This window comes from Lucilia sericata, unplaced genomic scaffold, assembly GCF_015586225.1.
Source record: "Lucilia sericata isolate MDLA Ls3-8-SP2 unplaced genomic scaffold, ASM1558622v1 Contig007195F_arrow, whole genome shotgun sequence".
Lineage (NCBI taxonomy): Eukaryota > Metazoa > Arthropoda > Insecta > Diptera > Calliphoridae > Lucilia > Lucilia sericata.
Window position 1 is genome coordinate 1 of NW_023997903.1, and position 15,789 is coordinate 15,789.

At 31.1% G+C, this 15,789-nt stretch overlaps 2 pseudogenes; both read right to left on the minus strand.

Moving 5' to 3' along the window:
• Positions 1–75: 75 nt before the first annotated feature.
• Positions 76–8,607, minus strand: LOC119615698 (annotated as a pseudogene).
• A 3,520-nt stretch (positions 8,608–12,127) lies between these two features.
• On the minus strand, positions 12,128–15,672 carry LOC119615697 (annotated as a pseudogene).
• Positions 15,673–15,789: the final 117 nt, after the last annotated feature.

Sequence of the window (15,789 nt, forward strand, 5' to 3'; positions counted from 1 at the left end):
ATATTTAGTACAATGTAAAAAGAAGAAATAATAATGAAGAGAACTAATTAAAGAAAAGTATATTAAATGTAATAAATCCGATAATTTTATGAACTATTTAGTATTTAAAAGTAAATTAAAGATGTATAAATAGGAATTAAATTTAAAAATTATAAAGAAAGAATTAAAATAATTGTTTTGTGTTTTGTTTATTATAAAGTAAAGAATAACAGAGCATCTAGGGACATTCTCCATCTGCGGTTTTTTTGATAATCTGTAAGAGTAAAAGGGAGGGAGGGAATAATTAGTTTTATTTTCAAAGAGTGTTATTAAAAGTGTAACTCACTTTGATTGCGTAGACAATTTTCAGTTTTTAGTATACAATAATTGGTAAATGTTTTAGTGTCGCCTTTGTCATCTGTTCCACAAATTGGCTTATAGTCCTGCAAACTCACAATTGTGCACCTCACAGTCACGTCCCTTTGGGGAAGGCGGAAATCAGGGGTAGGATAAAAATAGCCACTGTAAATAAAGATTTAAAAGAAAGGAAATTAATTAGATTCTAATACTTTATTAGTGGGCGTAATACCTCACCCACTTCAAATTACAAAATGAAACTTATAGTAGCTTCCAGATATGCAGAATGATATTGAAATAGTATTTGTAGAATTTGTAATATTCTAAGATTCTGTCATGCTAGTCGTTATGTCTGTCTGACTGAATATCAGACTGACCATTTGTTTGTCTTTTAAAAGCATGATAGGAACCAAACGGTACGCAATTTCTCGAGATAACGTTTCTACACTATGTATCCAGAATCATACTGTAAAATATGGCGATAATCAAGTACCCATACCTTCAGAGGAATTTCTGCAGCCTCGATTAACATGGAAATTTTGTATCATACGGATAGAACCAGTATTTATGACATTAGCTCGCTTTAAGCGAATAACTGAACAAGAACTGAACTAAAAACTGAACTAGAACTGAACTAGAACTGAACTAGAACTGAACTAGAACTGAACTAGAACGAACTAGAACTGAACTAGAACTGAACTAGAACTGAACTAGAACTGAACTAGAACTGAACTAGAACTGAACTAGAACTGAACTAGAACTGAACTAGAACTGAACTAGAACTGAACTAGAACTGAACTAGAACTGAACTAGAACTGAACTAGAACTGAACTAGAACTGAACTAGAACTGAACTAGAACTGAACTAGAACTGAACTAGAACTGAACTAGAACTGAACTAGAACTGAACTAGAACTGAACTAGAACTGAACTAGAACTGAACTAGAACTGAACTAGAACTGAACTAGAACTGAACTAGAACTGAACTAGAACTGAACTAGCTAGAACTGAACTAGAACTGAACTAGAACTGAACTAGAACTGAACTAGAATTGAACTAGAACTGAACTAGAATTGAACTAGAACTGAACTAGAACTGAACTAGAACTGAACTAGAACTGAACTAGAACTGAACTAGAACTGAACTAGAATTGAACTAGAACTGAACTAGAACTGAACTAGAACTGAACTAGAACTGAACTAGAACTGAACTAGAACTGAACTAGAACTGAACTAGAATGAACTAGAATTGAACTAAACTGAACTAGAATTGAACTAGAACTGAACTAGAACTGAACTAGAACTGAACTAGAACTGAACTAGAACTGAACTAGAATGAACTAGAACTGAACTAGAACTGAACTAGAACTGAACTAGAACTGAACTAGAACTGAACTAGAACTGAACTAGAACTGAACTAGAACTGAACTAGAACTGAACTAGAACTGAACTAGAACTGAACTAGAACTGAACTAGAACTGAACTAGAACTGAACTAGAAACTGAACTAGAACTGAACTAGAACTAGAACTGAACTAGAACTGAACTAGAACTGAACTAGAACTGAACTAGAACTGAACTAGAACTGAACTAGAACTGAACTAGAACTGAACTAGAACTGAACTAGAACTGAACTAGAACTGAACTAGAACTGAACTAGAACTGAATAGAACTGAACTAGAACTGAACTAGAACTGAACTAGAACTAACTAGAACTGAACTAGAACTGAACTAGAACTGAACTAGAACTAGAATTGAACTAGAACTGAACTAGAATTGAACTAGAACTGAACTAGAACTGAACTAGAACTGAACTAGAACTGAACTAGAACTGAACTAGAACTGAACTAGAACTGAACTAGAATTGAACTAGAACTGAACTAGAACTGAACTAGAACTGAACTAGACTGAACTAGAACTGAACTAGAACTGAACTAGAAATGAACTAGAACTGAACTAGAACTGAACTAGACTATGAACTAGAACTGAACTAGAATTGAACTAGAACTGAACTAGAACTGAACTAGAACTGAACTAGAACTGAACTAGAACTGAACTAGAACTGAACTAGAACTGAACTAGAACTGAACTAGAACTGAAACTAGAACTGAACTAGAACTGAACTAGAACTGAACTAGAACTGAACTAGAACTGAACTAGAACTGAACTAGAACTGAACTAGAACTGAACTAGAACTGAACTAGAACTGAACTAGAACTGAACTAGAACTGAACTAGAACTGAACTAGAACTGAACTAGAACTGAACTAGAACTGAACTAGAACTGAACTAGAACTGAACTAGAAATGAACTAGAACTGAAAGAGAAAGAAAGAACTAGAAAGAAACTAGAAAGAACTGAGACTAGAACTGAACTAGAACTGGACTAGAACTGAACTAGCATTTTGAATAGGCAAGTCGATCTTGTAATCTATGTACTAATCTATGGACTGGTATATATCAGTCTGGGGACTAGTCTATAGACTTATCCTTTTGCCATATTAGGAACTAGTCAATATACTAGCCTATGGACAATCGAATAGTGGTGTTTAAGTATTTTCGTTGTCTACAAAATGCTATGATCCTTATTTGTAGGATCTATCATTATAATCGTAAATATTTCTACTAAGCTTTCTATAAGTGTAAAACGAAACACTTTAAATGCTAACTGAACTAATGATTAAAGACTAGACTTTAAATTCGACCACCCAGCAGCATTCTCATAGAAAATTCTTGATAGAATCTTAATATATGGCTCTCATTTAAGGGTTAACTTATGACAAGTTATCAAATGTACTACTATTTCATACAAATACTACTACTTCCCACCATATAAGTCTAGTCAGATTATTGGTATTCAGTGCGTTTGTGTTAGTAGTAGATTAAAATAATTAACACTCGAATACATCATCACACATAGCGAACAGAGAGAGCAGTACGAAAGTATTTCTTTCGATCGCATCGTAATAAAACGTCGCCAGTTGGTCTGGTGTGGTCTGCTGTTTCGTATTCCATCTATTATAGAATTCTGCTAAATAGTATGAAAACATTATAAGAATGTATGAATGTATTTATTTACTCATTCTAGTAATAATTTATGAGGGGCGTAAATTTATTTATTTATTATTCACTAGCTGCTACTCATCGCTACATCTTGTGGCATGTTTTATTAATGATTTGATTCTATAGTTTTTGTTTTTTTTTCTATTTTTCTTTCATTAAAATCATCGCGTAATAATCATAAAAATGTAATAAAAATGAACTCTATGAATAAATGACTTCATTTAATCTATTTGTTTAAACGCAAAAAAATTATTAAAAAAAAATTGTTTCTATTTCGCTGATGTGAATATAGATGGACCCATTTCTGTTTCTTGTTTAAGATTATATATATATATATTTTTTTTTTTGTTTTAAATGTACTTGAGAAAAAATTTTTATTATCATTTTCAATTTATTTTCTATATTCATGCGTTTTTGTTTAAATTTATTCATTTCTTTAATTATAATTATTTGATAATACATCTTTTATATAGTTTTTTCTTGTTGGTGGTTTTATGGTACATAGTTTATAATTGAAAATAGTTTTGAATATTTAGACATTTTTTTATATATAGTTTTATGTTTAGATTAAGGCCGGCCATTGAACTTTAATTTTTTTGCACGCATTAGTTTTGATGTCAAAGAACTTTCAAGGAATTGTCTGGCGATTATTATGCCAACATGTGTTGTCAACATTATGCCAACAATGTTATTAAGATGTCTTCAATATGTCTGTAGATATTGTTTACTTCCAGACATGTGTTTAACTCAAAATGTACCATTTCGTCCTGAGGTATGAACTAAATCCTTAGATAACCATATATCAAACACTTAGATTTTCTCATAGACAATATGTATATGATGTATGACAGGTCTCGAAGATAGTTCCAATAAGTTAGGAAATCATGGAAGGGACTGATTTTGGATCATATCTTCGATTTTACTTAAAAGCATATCTAATCGAATAATCTAAGATTTGGATTCCAAAGTTATCTGTGACCTCAAAAAAAACTAATTTTAATAAACAGACAGACATTTGGCGCGGAAGATTTTTTTTCCGAATTTTATTATTAACTTTATATTGCCTTTTACTTAGTGACAAGTAAAATTTAAAAAAAAATTAGTCATAAACCTAATATAGATATCGTTACCCTAATATAAGAAGTCTCTAACAATTAAATTTATATATAACTAGCTATACCCAGTGTACTTTGATATCCTAAAAACAATATAAATAAAAACCCCACTTTACGATTTTTTAAGATTCTAGCTCTGATGGTTTCCCAGATATACGTTTTTTTGTATTTACTTCATATAGCAGATTCCATGTTCGCATGAATGTCAAAGTTTTTTGTGCAAAATTTGAGGATTCTAGCTCTAAAAGTTTTCCAGTTATACGAATTTTGATTTTGTACATAAGGGAGGTAACCCGCCCCTAGTTAAAGTCCGCCACTTTATTACTTAAGTGAGGATTCTAACTCTTAATAGTTTCCCAGACATGCAAATTTTTGTGTTTGATGCATATGAGAGCTACCACACCCTCTATTGCTAGTCCGATAATTTAGCGCTTAAATGTTAACATGGATGTCAAAGTTCTTTGTGTTTGGGGACTATAGCTCCAATTTTTTGACTCATTCATATGGGAGGTGCCATATTGCCTCTATTGCTAGTGCGGCCATTTTCCCTTAAATTGTTCATATGGATTTTAATGTTTTCCGTGCAAAATTTGAGAATTCTAGGAGGTGCCACGCCCCCTACTGCCAGTCCGTCCATTTTGTCCCCAAATATTCACATAGATGTCAAAATTGTCCATATAATATAATATTGCAGTTTCTTAGATATGCCAATTTTAATAATATACTTCAAATTTCGAAATATAAATCCTTCTAGACATACAGGAAGATTCGGTCCAGCCGACAAACAAAAAACACAATTCTCTCAAATCTTAAGAAATCTTAACAAATTCTGTGAGAATCGACTGCTTTACTAGGTCTTATCAGAATAAAAAAAAATTTTAAATCTTGAGTTTATTATATATTGTCATCTTCCGAAAATTTCTTTTACTACCATCAAAATATTTTGGGTTATATACGGACTTGCCGTAGAATCCATTGATTTTTCTCATGCAGTCTAATGTTATCGATTCTTTGATCTATAAAGTATTGAATTCTAGATCGAACTTAAAACCGATAACATTGAATTTCATAAAACGAATATAAATAAATTTTGTGTCGTTTTCAAATCCATAATGATTGTATTTTAGGACAATCCTGATTGATTTTGCCGTTACGTCTCCAATACATCTAATTATTGGTCATAAACCTAAAACATGTTTATACATATATATTATATATTCTTTGTCCTTAGGGGATATTAAGATGATTTCGTTATGTCCGACTATCTGTCTGTGAAAGACATGATAGGAAAAATTAATTCATCCATAATACTATAAGATTTGTTGTCGTTTTGAATTTCAAATGATTGGATTCTATGGCAATTCCAATTGATTTTGTTATTCTTATTATTGAACAGAAACCATCAAACATTTTTTGGGATTTTAAGATAATTAAGAAAGCACGTAGGGTCTTAAACGAAAAGGGGCTAAAGGTATAAACTTAACAAGTGTTATATTCGGCTGTGCCGAATCTCATAAACCCACCATCAAACTGTATGCCATAAAAGGATGCACTCCTATACACATCAGGGTGATATTTGGAATATATCTTAAGTCAATTATTTTTAAAAACAAAATATTCCTGTTCAATTTTTAAACCGTGAACATACATATATGGGCAGTAGGGTCAATTATGGACCGATTGTCGTAAAATTTGATGGAAAATTTTCGGTTCGTATAATAAAGTTTTGTTTCGATTTTCATCGCACTATTCGTATTTAAGTTTGTACCGATCTACATAAAATTTGTTTAAGCGTTTTTAGCTCGTAAGGAACTGACTTGAGTCGAATTTCATCGCTATACTCGTTTTATTTAAGTCAGTAATGACAGTTAAAGCCATTTTCTGATATGACCTTATGTGCGGTTAGGGTCAATTATGGACCCATCCACATTAAATTTGGTAGAGAGATTTTGACTCGTTAAAACTTCTCATATTTTTAAGGCAGTAATGAGCGTTATAGTAATTTTCTGAAGGGATTTTATATGGGGGCTAGGGTCAATTATGGACCGATCCACAGATTTTGATTCATATGAAACTTATTTGTGTCGAATTTCAACGCTATACTCGTATTTTTAAGCCACTAATGAGCGTTTAAGTTATTTTCTGAAGGAGACCTTATATGCGGGGTAGGATCAGTTATGGACCGATCCTCATAAAATTTAGTAGAGAGATTTTGGCTCATATGAAACTTATTAATATAAAATTTCATTGATATACTCGTACTTTTAAAACAGACATGCTCCTTAAAGCTGTTTTTCGGGGCTCCACTTATATCGGGGCTATCCGAAAATTACCCATTTTCAATACCAACCAAACTTTAGCTATAGAGACTATTTGTGGAAAATTTTTTCCTCTAGCTCATTCCGTTCGGATTCTATTGTGCTTGCAGCAGACAGACGGACGATCTTAGAATTTAATAAGGACCCAGAATATATATACTTTTGTGGCTCTATGACCAATATTTCGATGTGTTACAAACGAAATAATACACCTTCTTTTTTTTGATGGTGGCTATAAAATTATTTTTATATTCTGGGTCCTCATAGTATTTTAAGATGAATAATGATGGTTTGATCAGTCCATCAAATTTAGGCCTATTATTTATTTGTCCCTACTCATCCATACAAAGGCTCTTTAATAGAATCAAATTATTTATAGAAAATTCGATATCAATGTTTTGATCATTAACTAAAATTTAATTCCAAGGATCGCTAGGAGTGATCTTATAGACTTGAGGGATAGTTTTGGAATTTTTAAGTTTTTTTTCGTTTTATATTGAACTGATCGTGTTAAAATTTTGAAAATTTTGTCAAAAATAATTTTGATTTTTACTTACTTGCTAAGAATAAGGCGAGCAGCTTCATGATGTTATTGATAATCCTTAAAGGGTTCAGTACAGCGAATTAATCCAAATATATATAGATGATTAATCCCAAAATTTAAAGTAATCCCAAGATGATTTAACAAATTTGGTTTTTTTTTATAAAATTACTAATATTTTTTTTTAAATTTATAAATTTTTTTTTATAAAAATTTATTTGAAATTAATACTTTTAGTTTTGTAAATTATTTGAACTTAATTTAAGAGACACACGTTTTGGTTGCTTTTTTTTTTTTTGTTTGAATAGTTTTAAAGGGTTTTTGAGAGCGTTCGTTACTAAAGTATAAACATGACACGATCACAGCAAATTGCAAACTGATCGATACAAAAATATTCAATCGTTCAAACAGGCTAAAATGCTGTGAACGCTGATGATGTTGTTGATGACGACAACGATGGCTGTGTTGTGCTTAAGATTTTTTTTTTTATAAAATTCGCATAGAAAGTTCAATTGATCTTAACCACAGTATATACGAGATGTTTGGCTATGTGTTGCTGTTGTATTGAGAATCTTTTAGTTGCGCTGATCCTCAACACACGTAGTTTTATTAGATACAAAAGGAAAACGAAAGAGAACAGGATTTTTGTTAAATTCAAAGAATTTCTTTTAACACAACCGGTAAAATTTTAGTTCGGTTCGGTTTTTTTTTGTATTTTTTTGCTGTTGTTGTTGTGACTGTTAATTTATGGGATCGTTTTGCTGCGTTCCCTTTTTTAGTTCAATTTTAAAGAAAAAATTTTGTTTTAAAGTAACGTTTTTGTAAGATTTCAAACGATCGCTAGTGGAGTTTTTATGCGTGAAATTCTGGGATATTTGATATTTATTGGATGTTTTTTTGTTGTATTTGGGTTCCTTTTTGTTGTTATTGTTGTAGTTATGGGAACTGTTGAGTAGTATTGTTTATATACTTTAAGCTTGTTAGATGTTTAAAGAAGAATCACAGAGATTTGTGCAAAGTTTGTTAGTTTTATAGAATTTTTTTATTGAGTTTGATATTTAAATAATTTGTGTTGTCGTTGTTGTTATTTTATATTTTGCTAATGTATTTGTTAGTTTGTATAGTTGTATCTTTTTTTTGCATGAATGTGTATTTTAAAGATATTTTATTTTGCTTTATTTTATATTCATTTTGTATTTCACAAAACTGTACTCTGTGCTGCGTTTTTTTTTTTTTTTTTTGTTTAAATTTCTTTAGAATTTTAATTTTTTTTTTTTTTTTTTTTGGAATTTTAAATTTTATTTTAAAAATTTTTTTAAATTTTTTTCAATCTCTTGTGCAGTTTAATACTAGTTGTTAATTCTTGCTCGTTTCAAAGATTACTAATTCAGTTTCATTTAATGCCAGACCATATTCATTTCAAGGAAATCTTAATCTTAAAGTTCTCAAAGTGATAATACTTTCACATACGCTTCACATGCTCTGATCTCTTAGCTGCTGCTGTCCTTATCAGTTCAACCAAAAAAAGAAGAAAACAAATAATGTGTGAAATTTTAACAATCAACAGCTCTTCTCTCTACTTAGGATCATGGTTTTCCTTTGATCTTGCCTACAGTTTTACTTGTTGTTGTTGTGGCTAATCATTAAATGTGATTGGTCCATCATAACGTCATCTTTACTAAATGAAAAAAATTTCAAAATTAAAAACAAAACTTATTTGTTTAAATAAATATTATTTAAAATTTATTATTTAATACTCTAGGGTATGGTTTCAACAAATTTCTATTCATCATTTACGCATGTTATAAGTCTTATCAACTACTCCTCTTTACACATTGACGACTATTGGTCTCATTGCTTGATGCTAATGATCATCATCTTGTTAATGATGATCCTCATTTGTTGCTTTATCTCTGCTGTTAAATAATTTATTTATTTATTATTTTTGTTTCTTGTTATTTTTAAAGGATTATCTCATTGTGTTCTAAATCTGTTCTATACGAGTAAATATGTTGAAAAAAAAAAAATAGTTTCAAATTCTTATCATTATTTGCACACGTGCTGGTCAAAAATATACACACATTGGGAAAACAAAACAAAAAAATAGTCTAAATAAAGATTACTACTACCTTCACTACCCTACCCAGAAAAATATTTGTATTACTATACTGGTAGCTAACAGTATCCATATGTAAATATTTGTTGTTTCTTTTTTGGTTAATCAGCTAGAGTGTGTAAATATCAAAAATGTTGTACGTGATGTTCAGAAGCGTATCTTAAGAAGGGGATTTCGTTTACATTAGTTACTGCAGTTATTGGCTTCTCTTCTTTCTTAAAGGACTCAGAGAGAAAATTTCACTCAATTAGATGCAGGCATGGAAAACCTCAGTACTTTAGAACTTTTTTCAGTACTTTTTGAAAATCTATATAGTTAGTCTATGTCCTAGTCTATAGTCTAGTCTATAGTCTAGTCTATAGTCTAGTCTATAGTCTAGTCTATAGTCTAGTCTATAGTCTAGTCTATAGTCTAGTCTATAGTCCTAGTCTAGTCAGTCTATAGTCCTAGTCTATAGTCTAGTCTATAGTCCTAGTCTATAGTCTAGTCTATAGTCTAGTCTATAGTCTAGTCTATATTAGTCTAGTCTCTAGTCTATAGTCTACTAGTCTAGTCTATAGTCTAGTCTATAGTCTAGTCTATAGTCTAGTCTATAGTCTAGTCTATAGTCTAGTCTATAGTCTAGTCTATAGTCTAGTCTATAGTCTAGTCTAGTCTAGTCTATAGTCTAGTCTATAGTCTAGTCTATAGTCTAGTCTAAGTCTAGTCTATAGTCTCAGTCTATAGTCTAGTCTATAGTCTAGTCTATAGTCTATCGTATAGTCTATCTAGTCTAGTCTATAGTCTAGTCTATAGTCTAGTCTATAGTCTAAGTCTATAGTCTAGTCTATAGTCTAGTCTATAGTCTAGTCTATTAGTCTAGTCTATAGTCTAGTCTATAGTCTAGTCTATAGTTAGTCTATAGTAGTCTATAGTCTAGTATAGTCTAGTCTATAGTCTAGTCTATAGTCTAGTCTATAGTCCTAGTCTATAGTCTAGTCTATAGTCTAGTCTATAGTCTATAGTCTATAGTCTAGTCTATAGTCTAGTCTATAGTCTAGTCTATAGTCTAGTATAGTCTAGTCTAGTCTAGTCTATAGTCTAGTCTATAGTCTAGTCTATAGTCTAGTCTATAGTCTAGTCTATAGTCTAGTCTATAGTCTAGTCTATAGTCTAGTCTATAGTCTAGTCTATAGTCTAGTCTATAGTCTAGTTTATAGTCTGTTTATAGTCTAGTCTATAGTCTAGTCTATAGTCTAGTCTATAGTCTAGTCTATAGTCTAGTCTATAGTCTAGTCTATAGCCTAGTCTATATCTAGTCTATAGTCTATTCTATTGTCTAGTCTATAGTCAAGTCTATAGTCTAGTCTATAGTCTAGTCTATCTCTAGTCTATAGTCTATTCTGTAGTCTATTTAAAAATTTCAATTTTCCACGCCTGATTCAGAACTATCTTTGAGTTTGAGTTGATTTGTAGTGTATTCAATATTTAACGAACTTGCTTAAGGAATACTACCGGATATCCCATTAAGACTTTTATAGTTTTTATTTTTTGTAAACAGAAACCTAAATTTTGTTTATAATAAGTCTGGGTCCAAACATGATAATACGAAAATAAAAATATGTCTTAGCAAATATTTGAAATATTTTTATACATAAAATGTTCTAAAAATAAATCTATCGCGTTAATATTTATGACAGACTACAGTAAACAAATTATTTTAGAACAATATTTATAGTCTACATACTTTAGAGTGGGAAATATACCAATAGACTCAGAATCACTTTTCATGAATGTTCGTTTGAATGACTGTCCATATGAAACTTGTGTGAAAGTTGTTTGTGGTAATAATGAAGATAATTTGATACATACACCTTTTTTGCATTCTTACCCGCCCTTTTATTGGACCACCCGAATGGAGCATTGGAACTCAGAATTGTGTTAATATTTGAACAAAAAATCAGTAAAACTTTATCATACTTTTTTCTAGACAAAAGTAAGCGACAATATCGAACCTACCACTTAGGTTACCCACAGACCCCAGTAATCCAAACGACTAGCTATTTTATCATGTGCTTGTCTGAGGAGGAAATCAATCGTCTCTTCATATATTACAAAGAGACAGTTAGAATGTTAGTCCAAAGGAAACAATGTATGGTATTAAACCCTTATACTTAGATTACTTAGAGACTGTAAAGTGATGACTGTCTCCGCTTTCGCTTACAAAAAGGACGCGATATGATTCTTTAGTTCTTAATAAATCAAAAAACTTTATGACGAAATCGAATATTTCATCATTATTTCGCATAGTTTGTGATAACAAAGTTCAAGAGTCGTTAGACAAAACAAAATTTATTTACGAGAACTATACATACATATATAGTGGAATAATATAAAACTTTTTAAAATTTAAATCTTTTATCAAAATTTCAAAAATATTTTAATTCATAACCTTATTAATTCATCAAACTAAAGAAGAATATTTTTTACTCTATTTTCAGATATCTCAATGCTATTCATCTGGTATTCGTGAAAGATCGAAAATAAAAAGAACGCCTTAACAAATTATGTTCTTCGTATCAGGTGAGTTCCTTTTACAATTTTATCTTTAATTAAAAAACATATTAATTGCTTTCGTGATTTAAAGGGCCTAAGGCCAAAAATTTATTTAACAAATGTGCCAAGAAGATAACATTTCTAAAATTGTGTAAAAATTCCAAACATTTTAGTGCTTAAAAAAAAAATCAATTTATGTTTGTAACATAAAGCCACACCAGCCAAAGTCCATTTGCCTGGTTTATCCTTAGTTTTTAAATTAAAAGTCCAAACGTAAGTGGGACCACGAGTGCGTGTCTTATAGACGGGACACTCATACATATTGCGCAAATCCTGTTTATCCTGGGTAATGGCCTGCAAAAAAGAAAAAAAACAATGAAAAGTATTAAAATAACTGCACTTATTACATGAGTGTATGTGTTAGTTTACATTAAAAAAATGGCGCCAAATTGGCAATGTTAATTTTCTTTAATTTAAATTTTTTGCATAATTTCAACTTGAATTTCAAATTGTTCAGTTTTGTGTTGTGTTTAACAAAAACAAAAAACCCAATCATATAGATATCAGCAAAACATGCATTTATTAATATTTATTTCTATGTATTTAGTTTTTAAGTTGTTGTGATTTATTTATGAATGATGGTATCAGGCTAGGGAAGTTCAAATTTTGAATACATATTTCCTGCTTTTAGCAAAAAAGTACTTTTGTTAGCGTTACATGTACTAAAGCCTTACTCTATAGTCCAGTCTATAGTCTAGTCTACAGTCTAGCCTATAGTCTAGTCTACAGTCTAGCCATTAGTCTAGTCTATAGTCTAGCCTATAGTCTAGTCTATAGTCCTAGCCTATAGTCTAGTCTATAGTCCTAGTCTATAGTCTAGTCTATAGTCTAGCCTAGTCTAGTCTATAGTCTAGTCTATAGTCTAGTCTATAGTTAGTCTATAGTCTAGTCTATAGTCGAGTCTATAGTCTAGTCTATAGTCTAGTCTATAGTCTAGCTATAGTCTAGTCATAGTCTAGTCTATAGTCTAGTCTATAGTCTAGTCCTATAGTCATAGTCCTATAGTCTATCTTAGTCTAGTCTATAGTCTAGTCTATAGTCTAGTCATAGTCTAGTCTATAGTCTAGTCTATAGTCTAGTCTATAGTCTAGTCTATAGTCTAGTCTATAGTCTAGTCTTAGTCTAGTCTATAGTCTAGTCTATAGTCTAGTCTATAGTCTAGTCTATAGTCTAGTCTATAGTCTAGTCTATAGTCTAGTCTAGCTATCTATAGTCTAGTCTATAGTCTAGTCTATAGTCTAGTCTATAGTCTAGTCTATAGTCTAGTCTATAGTCTAGTCTATAGTCTAGTCTATAGTCTAGTCTATAGTCTAGTCTATAGTCTAGTCTATAGTCTAGTCTAGTCTAGTCTATAGTCTAGTCTATAGTCTAGTCTATAGTCTAGTCTATAGTCTAGTCTATAGTCTAGTCTATAGTCTAGTCTATAGTCTAGTCTATAGTCTAGTCTATAGTCTAGTCTATAGTCTAGTCTAGTCTATAGTCTAGTCTATAGTCTAGTCTATAGTCTAGTCTATAGTCTAGTCTATAGTCTAGTCTATAGTCTAGTCTAGAGTCTAGTCTATAGTCTAGTCTATAGTCTAGTCTATAGTCTAGTCTATAGTCTAGTCTATCTAGTCTATAGTCTAGTCTATAGTCTAGTCTATAGTCTAGTCTATAGTCTAGTCTATAGTCTAGTCTATAGTCTAGTCTATAGTCTAGTCTATAGTCTAGTCTATAGTCTAGTCTATAGTCTAGTCTATAGTCTAGTCTTAGTCTAGTCTATAGTCTAGTCTATAGTCTAGTCTATAGTCTAGTCTATAGTCTAGTCTATAGTCTCTCTATAGTCTAGTCTATAGTCTAGTCTATAGTCTAGTCTATAGTCTAGTCTATAGTCTAGTCTATAGTCTAGTCTATAGTCTAGTCTCTATAGTCTAGTCTATAGTCTAGTCTATAGTCTAGTCTATAGTCTAGTCTATAGTCTAGTCTATAGTCTAGTCTATAGTCTAGTCTATAGTCTAGTCTATAGTCTAGTCTATAGTCTAGTCTATAGTCTAGTCTATGTCTAGTCTATAGTCTAGTCTATAGTCTAGTCTATAGTCTAGTCTATAGTCTAGTCTATAGTCTAGTCTATAGTCTAGTCTATAGTCTAGTCTATAGTCTAGTCTATAGTCTAGTCTATAGTCTAGTCTATATCTATAGTCTAGTCTATAGTCTAGTCTATAGTCTAGTCTATAGTCTAGTCTATAGTCTAGTCTATAGTCTAGTCTATAGTCTAGTCTATAGTCTAGTCTATAGTCTAGTCTATAGTCTAGTCTATAGTCTAGTCTATAGTCTAGTCTATAGTCTAGTCTATAGTCTAGTCTATAGTCTAGTCTATAGTCCAGTCTATAGTTTAGTCTATAGTCTAGTCTATAGTCTAGTCTATAGTCTAGTCTATAGTCCAGTCTATAGTCTAGTCTATAGTCTAGTCTAGTCTAGTCTATAGTCTAGTCTAGTTTAGTCTAGTCTAGTCTACTAGTCTAGTCTAGTCTAGTCTAGTCTAGTCTAGTCTATAGTCTAGTCTAGTCTATAGTCTATAGTCTAATCTAGTCTAGTCTAGTCTAGTCTAGTCTAGTCTAGTCTAGTCTAGTCTAGTCTAGTCTAGTCTAGTCTAGTCTAGTCTAGTCTTGTCTAGTCTAGTCTAGTCTATAGTCTAGTCTATAGTCTAGCCTATAGTCTAGCCTAGTCTAGTCTATAGTCTAGTCTTGTCTATAATCTAGTCTATATATAGGCTATAGTCTAGTCTACAGTCTAGTCTATAGTCTAGTCTATAGTCAAGTCTATAGTCTAGTCTATAGTCTAGTCTATAGTCTAGTCTATAGTCTAGTCTACAGTCTAGTCTGTAGTCTAGTCTATAGTCTAGTCTGTAGTCAAGTCTATATAGTCCAATCTATAGTCTAGACTAGTGTAGTTTATAGTCTAGTCTTTAGTCTAGTTATATTAACCGATATGTGGACTAGTGTATGAACGATTCTATGAACTGGACTTTTGACTAGTCCATCTACTTCTGTTTATGGACTGGTCTACCAATTGTTTACAATGGACTTGTTTTACGGAATAGTTTCATAACATATTTATGTACTAGTTTTTGGACTATTTTGTTGGTCAATGGTCTAATCTATTATATGGAATAGTGCGTCGATTGGTCTATTGACTTGTCTATTGACTGGTGTTAACTAGTTTATTAACTAACCTATAACCTAATTAGTCTACTGACTAGTTTTGGACTAGCCTATTGACTAATCTATTAGCAAAAGTTTTATATTTCAAAAATTATTTAAAATATCTTGGGTTTTTTAAAAATGTTTTGATCTAAAAAAGTGTTTTCCATCCCAGGCTTGTATAGTTACTTTTTTATTTGTTTTTGCTTTAATTGTATTTCGAATTTATTAGAAATTCTGTAGAATTTCTATGTATGTTTGTAAGTATAAATATAAACTCACTCGTATATTATGACCGGCATTGGGGGATAAAGTTCTTTAAGACGCGACTCCATAATTATACCTTGTTGTATATCCCATCTGGCGCCTTCCATAAATATGCCATGAACGTAGGCGCCTTCTCTTGGCGCTGATCTATAAGACAAACAAAACAACAGACAAATTATACAGTAGACAAAATTAAATCGCAAAAACTTAAAAAGCATTGAATTGAGCAAAAAAACACAATCACATATATTTACAAATTAAATT